Here is a 12,533-nt window from a genome sequence, read left to right as displayed (position 1 = left end):
AACTGTCAAGCAGACCTCGGCTACAGACTTCAGAGGTAGATACGAAGGTTCCCGGTGAAATCTGCTCCCTACCCTGCAATCCCCACCACGTGCACTTGTTCTGTGGTTTTTGTCTCTTGTTTAATTGCACATGAGTAATATTATTGGATAACCAGAACTAGACATGACTGTGTTGAGATTTTTTACTTGTGTTAAGCATGATAGGAAAATGATGAAAGAATAGATTAAAAGATTTAGGGCATAAAAGAAATGCAAAGTTGAAAGTTGACTCCCAAGGGCTGATAGACTTGGCATGTGGGAGCAAAAGCATGTGATAAACTTTTCATCCCTGCACAGATGCAGGATTCTTAGCCTTTAGTGGGAAACTTGGTTTAGTGGTTTCAGCTTCGTGTGGCAGATCTTAAAGCGCAAAGCAATATACCGATATTGCTAGCTGTTAACACAGCAGTGCTAGCTTGTTCTGTCTATATTAATGTAGAAATGGGGTTAGCCATAGAGGTTAAAACTTTCTGGGTTTTAACACAGATGCGGTCTTGGGCACACAGCTGTATTTAATGTTTTATAATTTTAGGCTTTCCCATCCAGGCATTTTTTTAAAAAACCTGTCCTCATTTGAGGGGTTCTGTTGGGTTTTTGTATTTGTTTTAGTGGATATTTTCCCCTTTCCACCCCTGAGCTTTGATGGCAGACAGCTGTGATTCAGAATTGTTTCTAAGGTGTTTATTGTAGTGGGCTCATTGGTTAGCACTAATCAGTCACAGTTTTCCACTAAAAGGCAAGGGAGTAGTCATCCACGAGACAAGCTAAACGTAAGTCTTTAATCAGAAATCTTAGCTTTGCATTTTGTTGCTCTGTTTCCTGAAAATAGCTTAGAGATGGTTCTTGATTTCTCCATCAACTGCTTTGATTCCTTGGCTCCCACCCATTCTTTCACTTTAAGAAAAGATAAGTAATTGTTGCAGAGGCCTCTGTATTTTGCAGCTGCCCTTTTGTAAGAAGCACTTTTCCCAAATAAAACATTTTTTTAAATGGTGTGGAAATAACTTTCCCCCATGTCTTTGAGGGCCTTCAAGTGGAGGCATTACCCATAAAGAAGGATCCAGGATGACACGGAGCTGTGCAAGATCCTCCTATTTCCCACTGCCCACAAATTCTTCCACTTAACTGATAATGTTAAGGCATAAGAGATGTGACTAAGTTGCTTTATTAAACAAAAAATAGATGGTCATGAGAACTAAAAATGTTGAACAGAATTAAAATATCTCTAATTTTTTCATTTGAAAGATGGATATAAATTATACACAAAAAATAATGATCAGGATATGATTATTGAAAATGCATTTAGGAACAATGTTCTTTTAAGAGTTAAAAACACAGCAAGGGGGAGCCCAACTAGAACATGGTGACTTGCACCGAAATCCTGCAGAGCAAGTTCCCCGAAATTGATGGACAGGTCCTTGACTATGTGATGGACATCTTGCACAGGAGCAGCTCAGACTTCAAGTCTGTGGATGGGTGAAAGTGGCAGGAGGCAGCAAGCAAGGATGACAGTGTATCAGGGACTTGTGCTAGCGCACGTGCAACATGCTGCACTCAGCTGAGCGATAGAGCCAGGAAAACAACCAGGTGTTATTGGATGTCCCCCTTCAGTTGTCACAGACAACAGAACTATGACTGTGGCACTAAACTTTCAGGACTGCTAAAGATGGAACAGTCCTCGACAGTGAATGCAAAGAAGCTAGAGAAGGCTGAGGCTTGACTGAAGGCAAAGCAGGAGAAATGCTCAGAAAAGGACACACTCAAGACCAGCAATCCTCTATCTAGTCTTGGAAGGGGCATCAGCCAATTGAGGAGGCAGCAGAAAAGAGAGGCGTTAGAATGATCTGGCAAGAACGAATCCTACAATGTATGAACTGAGAACTTTGATGTGTCTTTTGGAGATAGAGTACAGCTAACTGGAGCAGATGTGAACCTGGCCTAGGGCTGCTGTTGTAGGCTGGTGGGGTGGAATAGAAAACCACACTGCTGAAGATGCTAGCCTGCAGCTTCCAGCCAACATTTCCCTGCTGCACGTAGAACAGGAAGTTGCTGGAGATGACACCCCTGCCTTCCAGAGTGTTCTGGAACGTAACACTGTGTGAGAGGATCTCCTACGTCAGGGAGCATGAGCTCAGTGCCCACGTCGCCTCTGGAAGGATGGAGGGCTCAGATGCTGCACAGCTGGCAGAAATCTGTACAAAACTGGAGGAGACTATGGCTGATAAGGCAACTCCAGGGCATCAGCCATTCTTGCTGAGTTTGGCTTTACCCCTAAAATGCAGCAGCCGCCCACCAAGGAGTTTTCAGGTGGCTGGAGGATGAGACTGGCAGTGACACTGGCCCTATTGCTAGGCCAGATCTTCTGTTGTTAGATGAACCCACAAACATGCTAGATGTAAGGGCCATCCTGTGGCTGGAGAATTACCTGCAGACACAACCCTAGTTTTTACCCATAATTGCAACTTCCTGAAATGCTATTGCCACAGACATCATCCACCTGCACAGCCAGCAACCAGATGGTGATGGGTTAACTTTGAGACCTTCATCAAGAGCAAGCATGAGCAGCTGCTTAATCAGCTCCGTGACTATGAGGTGCAGCAGCACATCCAGGCTTTCATTGGCCAACTTCACTACAATGCCAACAGGCCTTCTCAAGTGCAGAGCAAATTCAAAATGCCAGAGAAGCTGCCAGAGCTGAAACCCACGGACAAGGAGGTGGAGGTAGTAATGAAGTTCCCAGATGGATTTGAGAAGTTCTCACCACCAACTCTGCAACTACATGAGCTGGATTTCTACTATGATCCTAAACATGTCATCTTCAGTCGTCTCTCCATTTCTGCTGATCTCAAGTCCTGCCTGTGTGGTTGGGGAAAATGGGGTGGGGAAGTCTACATGGGGGACCTAACACCTGTTCAGGGCACCAGGCATCCTCACAGGAATTTGAAGACTGGCTATTTCAGCCAGCACCATGTGGAACATCTGGACCTGGATGTCGGTGCTGTGGAATTGCTGGCACAGAAGTTTCCAGGGTGGCCTGAGGAGGAGCATCGTCACCAGCTGGGCTGCTGTGGCAGCTCTGGAAAACTGCCTGGGGACCAGAAAAGCCAGGCAGCCTTTGCTCAGATGACTGTGCCCCGGTCCAACCTCTACATTCTGGATGAATTGACAAACCACCTAGACATGGAAACCACTGAGGCTCTGGGCCGCACACTCAACAGTTTCAGAGGAGGTGTGATTCTCATCTCCCATGATAAGCGCTTCATCCAGCTGGTGTGTCAGGACCTGTGGGTGTGTGAGGGAGGCAACGTCACCCGAGGCAAGGGGGCTTTGACCAGTACCATGCCCTCCTCCAGGAACAGTTCCACGGGGAGGTCTTCCTCTAGGAACACCAAGCTGAGGACAGTACCCAGGACATGAATTGGACTCACAGCTCTGGGCCACTGTGTAGGCAACTAACTCCAGGCCACACCTTCTCCCAAATGGGGACAGTCCTATTCCCAAATCTCTCTTCTTTTGATGGGAACATCCTGTGCACAAGCCAGGAATTCCCATCCAAGAATCTGTGAGAACTGGTCTCCCAGGGTGATGGGGTTGGGGGGCCCTCTGAGGTTACAGATGCCCCTACTGTTCCAGCTCTGGCTAGGCCCTGAGTAGCTGCGATGTAAATTAAATTTTCCCATGATTTAAAAAAAAAAAAAAAAAAAAGCAAGAAAATAAGTAATCAAAGTTATACATGAGGAAGGGTGCTGGTTTGAATCTGTTATGTACCCCAGAAAAGACTATCTTCTTTTAATCCATTCTTGTGGGTGCAGACCTGTTATGGGTGTGACTTTTTTATTAGGTTGTTTCCATGGAGATGTGACCCACCCAATTCAAGATGGGTGTTAATCCTTTTACTAGAGCCCTATATAAAGAGAAGACAAAAATCACAGAGATATACAGAGAACAGAGAGATGAAATCAAGTGAAGGAGGCAGAACAAGAGAGAAACATCCCAGAGACACTAAGAGAAGACCCACAGGACCTAGAGAGCTCAACAAGGTACTCCTGGAGAAGCAAGCAAGGACACATGGAACCTAAAAGCAACAGAACCCAGGAACAAAAGACCACCCGATATCTTCCCATGTGACAAAAGAATCCCAGTTGCCATCAGCCTTTCTTCAGTGAAGGTATCCTCATTTGATGCTTTAATTTGGACATTTCCATGGCCTTAAAATTGTTACTTGTAACTAAATAAATCCCCATTGTTAAAAGTCAAATGATGGAGTGATGCAACGGTGGCTCAGTGGCAGAATTCTTGCTGCCATGCCAGAGACCTGGATTTGATTCCTGTGCCTGCCCATGCAAAAAAAAAAAAAACTGTCCATGGGGGAAAAAAAAAGCCAAAGGATGGATGATTACATGGTATGTGAATAATGTATATGAATAAAAAAGTTAAATTAAAAAAATTTTAAGCCAAAGGGGGGAAAAAAGCAGTAAGCATGGATAAAGAGGGGGGGGGGGGGAAGTATGACATATAAATTCCAAAGGACAAAATGGTGGAAGAAAGTATTGCCTTTGCAGTAATAACATGAAATACTAATGGATTAGCTAAGCCTACCTATGGTTATGCCTAAGAGTTACTTTCAAATGGCCTCTTTTGTGCTCATATATGGCCTCTCTCTCTCTAAACCCAACTCTGCAGGCAAAGTCATTACCCTCCCCACTATGTGGGACATGACATCCAAGGGTAAAAGTCTCCCTGGATAGATGGGATATGACTACAAGGGATGAGCCTGGCCCTGGCACCATGGGATCAACAATGCCATCCTGACCAAAAGGGGGAAAAGAAGTATGACAAATAAGGTATCAATGCCTAAGAGAGTTCAAATAGAATCAAGAGGCTATTCTGGAGGCTACTCTTATGCAAGCTTCAGTTAGATATTGCTATTTATCATAGTTTACCAAACCCCAACCAAACCATTTCTGCCAACCCTAAAGAACACCTAAGACTTCATCTGAAATTCTACTAAGTTTCCATGTACTATGATTACTTTCCAGAAACCTACAACCTCCAGAAGGGTTCCTAGACCAAATAAATCCTGAAACCCAGAGGGGCCGGCCTCTCCAGAACATCAGTTAGTTCCATCCCCCAACCCATATTATTGAGCCCTTTCCAACAGGAAGAAGTTAGAATGGGCGGGTGCACGGGTGGTTCAGTGGTAGAATGCTCGCCTTTCATGCAGGAGACCTGGGTTCGATTCCCAGACCGTGTACCCCCCCAAAAAAAAAAATTAGGGCAGGCCGCGGTGGCTCAGCGGGCAAAGTGCTTGCCTGCTATGCCGGAGGACCTCGGTTCGATTCCCGGCCCCAGCCCATGTAACAAAAACGGAGAAACAGAATACAATAAAACAAGAAAATGTTTAAAAATGTTTCCCTTTCTTCCTTCCTTCCTTCCTTCTATCCTTCCTTCCTTCTCTCTGTCTTTCCTTTAAAAAAAAAAAAAAAAAAAAAAAAAAATTAGGAAAAGTTAGAATGGGCATAGCCCAAATACCCTTAAAAACTGGGAGAAAGATCATAGGAGAAGGTGGGTTATAACAGAGATGATAGGATTTAACAAATGATTATGAGTGCTGAATCATTATATGGATATTTCTTTTAGTCTCCAGTTTCTTAGAGCAGCTAGAATGAAAAACCTAAAATGGTAGAACTGTAAATCATACCAAACACTGAAATCTGTTCTATAACTAATTGTTGTAGTGTATTTTGAAATTTAATGCTTTTTTGTACTTTTTTTTTTAAAAACATGAACAGGCACTGGGAATCGAACCCGGGTCCTCTGGCATGGCAGGCAAGTATTCTTGCCTGCCGAGCCACCGTGGCCCACCCCATGTTATTTTTCACGATAAAAAACTTTAATGGACTAAACTCCCCAATCAAAGGAGATAGACTGACAGATGGGTGAAAGAAAAAAAAAATGATCAGGCTCCATCTCTCTGCTTTCTACAAGAGACTCATTTCACACCAAAGGACAAAAATAGGTCGACAGTAAAAGGTAGGAAAAGGATATTTTACACAAACAACAACCAGGAAATAGGGGCAGCTACATGAATATCAAACAAGTTAGATTTCAAATGTAAAACGATTAAGAGACAAAGAAGGTCACTAAGTCCTTCATCCTTGATAAAAGGGACAATTCATCAAGGAAAAATAACTATCATAAATATTAATACACTGAGCCAGAGTGCCCCAAAATACATGAGGCAAACACCGAAGAGAGAAGTAGACACTTCTACAATACTAGTTGGAGACTTCAATCCACCACTCTCAGCAATGGATAGAACATCAAGACAGAGGGTCAATAAGGAAACAGACCTTGAATAATATGATAAAAGAACTAGACTTAATGGACATTTGCAGAACATGGTACCCAACAACAGGATATGAATTTTCTCCAGTGCTTATGGCTCATTCTCCAGCAGAGACCACATGATGGATCACAAAGCAGTTTTCAATAAATTTCAAAAGACTGAAATTATACAAATCACTTTCTCTCATCATAACAGGATGAAATTGGATATCAATAAAGTAGAGTGCTAGAAAATTCATAAATACATGGAGGCTCAACAATACACTCTTAAACAACCACTGGGTCAAGGTAGATTATAAGCGACCTCTGAAGATATCTTAAGGCAAATGAAAATGAAAACACAACATATCAGAACTTGTGGGGTTCGGCAAAGGCAGTGCTAAAAGGGAAATTTATTGTCCTAAATGCCTATATTAAGAAAGAAAGAGCAAAAATCGAGGACTTAACTGTTGACCTGGAAGAACTAGAGAAAGAGCAGCAAATTAACCCTAAAGCAAACAGAAGGAAAGAAATAACAAAGACTAGAGCATCTGTGCTGGTTTGAAAGGAAGTATGCCCCCTAAGAAAAGCCATGTTTTAATATAAATCCCATTTCATAAAGGTAGAATAATCTCTATTCAATACTGTATGTTTGAAACTGTAATGAGATCATCTCCCTGGATGATGTGATTTTAGTCAAGAGTGGTTGTTAAACTGGATTAGGGGATGACATGTCTCTACCCATTTGAGTGGGTCATGATTGGTTTACTGGAGTCCTATAAAAGAGGAAATATTTTGGAGAATGAGAGATTCAGAGAGAGCAGAGAATGCTGCAGCACCATGAAACAGAGAGTCCACCAGCCAGTGACCTTTGGAGATGAAGAAGGAAAACTCCTCCCGGGGATCTTCATGAAACCAGAAGCCAGGAGAGAAAGCTAGCAGATGACGCTGTATTCACCATGTGCCCTTCCAGCCAAGAGAGAAGCCCTAACTGTGTTAGCCATGTGCCATCTCACTTGAGAGAGAAACCCTGAACTTCATCGGCCTTCTTGAACCAAGGTATCTTTCCCTGTATGCCTTTGATTGGACATTTTTAATTGGGACGTTTTCTTGACCTTAGAACTGTAAACTAGCAACTCATTAAATTCCCTTTGTTAAAAGCCATTCTGTTTCTGGTATATTGCATTCCAGCAGCTAGCAAACTAGAACAGCATCTGATCTCGTCTGATCCAAAGGAGAGGAATAGAAGAAAATGTCCTCAACATGAGAGAGGAAAATATGAAAAACCCACAGCTAACATCATCCTGAATGGGGAAAAACAGAAAGCTTTCCCTCTAAGATCAGGGACAAGCCAAGTGTGCCCACTGGTACCACTGCTATTCGGCACTGTGCTGGAAGTCCTAGCAAGTCCAATTAGGCAATAAGAAATACAAGGCATCCAAATTGGAAGGGAAAAAGTAAAACTTTCACTGTTTTCAGATGATATGATTCTATATGCAGAAAATCCCTAAAAATTGGCAACAAAGCTACTAAAGCTAATAAATGAGTACAGCACAGTGGCAGAATACAAGATCAACAAGTAAAAATCAGTAGTGTTTTTATGCACTAGTGCCAAACAATCTGAGAAGGAAATCAAGAAAAATTCCATTCATAATACCAAGCAAAAGAATCAAATATTTAAGAATAAATTTAACCAAGGACATAAAAGACCTATAGACAGAAAATGATAAAACATTGCTAAAAGAAATCCTAGAAGACCTAAATAAATGGAATGACATACTGTATTCATGGATTGAAAGATTAAGTATAGTTACTATGTCAATTCTACCCAAATTGATTTGTAGAGTCAATGAAAGACCAATTAAAATCTACACGACTTATTTTGCAGAAATAGAAAAACCAATTATCAAATTTATTTGGAAGGTCAGAGTGTCCCAAATAGCTAAAACTATCGAGAAAGAAAAATGAAATGGGAAGTCCCACACTACCTGATTTTAAAGTTACAGTGGTCAAAACAACATGGTACTGAAAAAGCTACAGTGGTCAAAACAACATGGTATTGACAACTGAGACTCAGAGTTACAGTTCTGAAGCTATGGAAGTCAGCACTACCCCATATAGAAACAGTTTAAAAAGTTGAAAAGGGCTCAGACTTTGACTAGAAATATGAATGAAGCTGATCTGGATAGGACTAAGGTAGAATAGAATACAGGGTAAAGGATCATATCGTCCATATTTTAAAACTTCAACTTCTGTGTGAAACCAAAGGGAAAAATGTTTATTTGGTGCAAAATTTTATTTTTTGGGTAGCACATACCTAACTTGTATGGCCAGTTTAGTTGAACACCATAAGTGCATGGAATCTTGAATATGGAGTGAGATTTTATTGGTTTATCCAGGTTAGTGTGATGCCCCAATATATCCCAGACTAATTTGGGCAGTGAATAAAGATGTTTTTGCAAAGTCCCCTTCAGACACTGGGAAGAAAGAATTCAACTTCCCCATTTGAAGAATTCCTGATATTCTTGCAAGCAGTGGGGACAACCAAATCAATCAGCTGAGCTCTCGATCTTGTGCTTTACCTCTATGAAACATTCTTGCAAAAGACAGGCTAAGCTTCTTAAAATTAGGCCTAAGAGGCACCCCCAGAGAACCTCTTTTATTGATCAGATGTGGCTTCTCTCTCAGCCAACTCAGCAGGTGAACTCACTGCCCTCGCACCCTCTACGTGGGACATGACTCCCAGGAATGTAAATCTTCCTGGCAGTGTGGGACAGAAGTCCCGGGATGAGCCGGTACCTGGTATCATGGGATTGAGAAAGCCTCTTGACCAAAAGGGGGAAGAGAGAAATGGGACAAAATAAAGATTCAGTGGCTGAGAGATTTCAGAGTCGAGAGCTATCCTGGAGGTTATTCTTACACATTCTATAGATATCCCTTTTTAGTTTATGGTGTATTGGAGTGGATGGAGGGAAGAACCTGAAACTGTTGAGCTGTGTTCCAGTAGCCTTGAGTCTTGAAGATTACTGTATTACAATATAGCTTTTACAATGTGACTGTGATTGTGAAAACCTTGTGTCTGATGCTCCTTTTATCTATGGTATGGACAGATGAGTAAAAAAAATTGGATAAAAAAAGTAATAGGGGATAAGGGGTAAAACAAATTGGGTAGTTGGAAATACTAGTGGTCAATGAGAGGGAGGGTTAAGTGTATGCGATGCATGAATTTTTTTTCTTTTTCTGGAGTGATACAAATGTTCTAGAAAGATCATGGTGATAAATACACAACTATGTGATAATATTGTGAGCCACTGATTGTACACCCTGTATGCTCTATCTGTATGAAAGTTTTTCAATAAAAATATTTTTTAAAAAGCAGAATGGTACTGGCATAAAGATAGATCTACTGACCAATAGAATCTAACTGAGTGTTCAGAAACAGGCCCTCTCATCTAAGGACGATTGATTTTTTATAAGGTGGCCAAGTGCACTCAACTGAGACTGAGTAGCCTCTTAAATAAATGGTGTTTGGAGAACAGGATATCCATATCCAAAAGAATGAAAGAGGACCCCTATCTCAACCTTATATAAAAACTAACTCAAAAAAATCACATCTAGGGCTCGAACTGAGACTCTATAAAGGTTTCATGCACTAGGTTTGCCTTTCTGAAACCTATAATTCCTGGAGAGTTCCTAGATCAGGTAGGTCCTGAAACTCAGAGGGCCCAGCCTCTCCAAGATTATCAATTAATTACATCCCCCTCTCCTATATGTGGGTACCTCTTCTCAAAATGAAGGAGTCAGAATGGACATTGCTCAAAGATCCCTGTAGATTTAGAGAAGAATAAAAGGAGAAGAAGGAGGTATAACAGAGAAAAGGGGATTTAAAAAAAATGAGTATGGTTACTGAATATGAATATTCCTTCTAGCCTCCAGTGTTTTCCAGCAGCTAGAATGAAAAATCTGAGGTGATGGAATGGTAGACCATGATAAACTCTGGGATCTGTTCTGCAACTACTTATTGACTTGTGTTTTGGAAATTATTGGCTTTTCCTTTGTTTGCTTTGAATATGTATTTTACAACAAATTTTTTAAAAATTAATTCAGAATGGGTCAAAGACCTAAACTTTAGAGCTAAGACCATAACTTTTAGAAGAAAATATAAGGAAATATCTTAAAGATCTTGTGGTAGGAGGTGGTTTCCTAGACCTTACACCCAAAGTGGGAGCAATGAAATAAAAAATAGATAAATGGGATCGCCTCAAAATTGGAAACTTTTACACATCAAAGGACTTTGTCAGATTAATAAAAAGACAGCGTACTCAATGAAGGACTATATCTAGAAACCACATATCAGATAAGAGTGTAATATCCAGAATATATAAAGAGATCCTATAACTCAACAATGAAAAGACAAACAACTCAACTGAAACTTGGGCAAAAGACATGGACAGACACTTTTCCAAAGAGGAAAAAAATTTATCTCAAAAGCATATGAAAAGAAGCTCAACTTCACTTGCTGTTAGGAAAATGCAAATCAAAACCACAATGAGATATCATTACCATATCTACTAGAATGGCCATTATGAAAATTAAAAAATTTAAAATAAGACGGAAAACTACAAGTGCTGCAGAGGTTGTGGAGAAAGAGGTATACGTATCCACTGTTGTTGGAAATGCAGAATGATGCAGAAGCTCTAGAAGGCATTCCTCAGGAAGCTAAGTGTAGAATTGCCTTATGATTCAGCAATGCCATTATAAGGTATATACTCAGAAGAACTGAAAGCAGGGACACCAACAGACATTTGCATACCAATGTTTACAGCAGCATTATTCAGAGTTACCAGTAGAGAGAAACAGCCCAAATGGCCATCAACTGACGAATGGATAAAGTGCAGTATATGCATATGGTGGATTATTACACAGCTGTAAGATGGAAAAAAGTCATGATGCATTGACATGGATGAACCACAAGGATATTATGTTGAGTGAAATAAGCCAGAAACAAAAGGACAAATACTATATGATCTCACTAATATGAACTAACTACAATGAACAAACAGAGTTAAAGTCAAGAACACAGGCTATCAGGAGATAAAAAGAGGGTAGAGATTGGACATTTGATGCTGAAGGAATATAAATGCTTAACAAGATTGACTGTAAAGATTCACAAAGGAACAGCACAATACTGTGTGATGGTAGCACAATGTTGTCAGTAAAATAAACAAAGCTAAGTGTGAGTACGGTTGAAAGAGGAAGGCCAGGGGCATATATGACACCAGAAGGAAAGATAAAGGATAAAAACTGGGACTGGGTAACTTAGAGAAACCTAGAGTGGACAATGAGGGTGATTAAATGTACAAATATAAGTAAGTTTTTATATGAGGGAGAACAAATGAATACCACCATTGTAAGGTGTTAAAATGGGGTAGTATATAGAAAAAATACAATTAATACAAACCAGGGTCTATAGTTAACAGTAACATTGTAATATTTTTTCATTAAGTGCAACAAAGGTGATATATCAAAGCAAAATGTCAATAAAGGGCACTTATGGGATTTTTATTGTTTCTCCTTTTTTCCTTTTTCTTTGCAGAAAAAATATAAATGTTCACATATAGATTGTGGTGGTGAATGGATAACTGTTATTACACCAGGAACCACTGACAGTACACTTAGGATGGACTGTATTGTGTGTGAATAAAACTTTCATTTGTTAAAAAATCCAGGGGAGGCTTCCGGGTCAAGATGGCGGCTTAACAACGTGCGCATTTTAGTTCGTCCTCCAGGACAACTACTAAATAACCAGAAACAGTACAGAACAGCTCCTGGGGCCACGTCAGTAACCAGACACACAGCATATTCCAGTCTGGACCAGCTGGACTGGCTGCGAACACCCCCCAAAACCATGAGTTCCCAAAGCTGCTGTGGCTGGTGGCCAGTGCCCCTCCACCACAGGCCGCTTCCCAGAGGGGAAAGGAAAGGACTTTACCAGCAGCAGCAGGGAGTGGGCACAATCAAACGCCAATTGTGGAACTAATTAACAAATTCTGACTACTAAAAATAGGTCCCCAGCTTAGGTGAACCTGATCAAAGTGGAGGTTGCTCGTTTTTGCCCCAGCACCAAAGGGGCAGGACTGACAGAAAAAGGGGAAAAAAAAAAAGAA

General features: G+C 40.9%; 1 pseudogene; it reads left to right on the top strand.

Moving 5' to 3' along the window:
* The first annotated feature begins 1,312 nt into the window (after positions 1-1,312).
* LOC143656258 (ATP-binding cassette sub-family F member 3 pseudogene) lies at positions 1,313-4,206 on the top strand (annotated as a pseudogene).
* The last annotated feature ends 8,327 nt before the right edge of the window (positions 4,207-12,533 follow it).

The sequence above is a fragment of the Tamandua tetradactyla genome, chromosome 14 (genome assembly GCF_023851605.1).
Source record: "Tamandua tetradactyla isolate mTamTet1 chromosome 14, mTamTet1.pri, whole genome shotgun sequence".
Lineage (NCBI taxonomy): Eukaryota > Metazoa > Chordata > Mammalia > Pilosa > Myrmecophagidae > Tamandua > Tamandua tetradactyla.
This window is presented reverse-complemented; position numbering and strand designations above follow the sequence as displayed.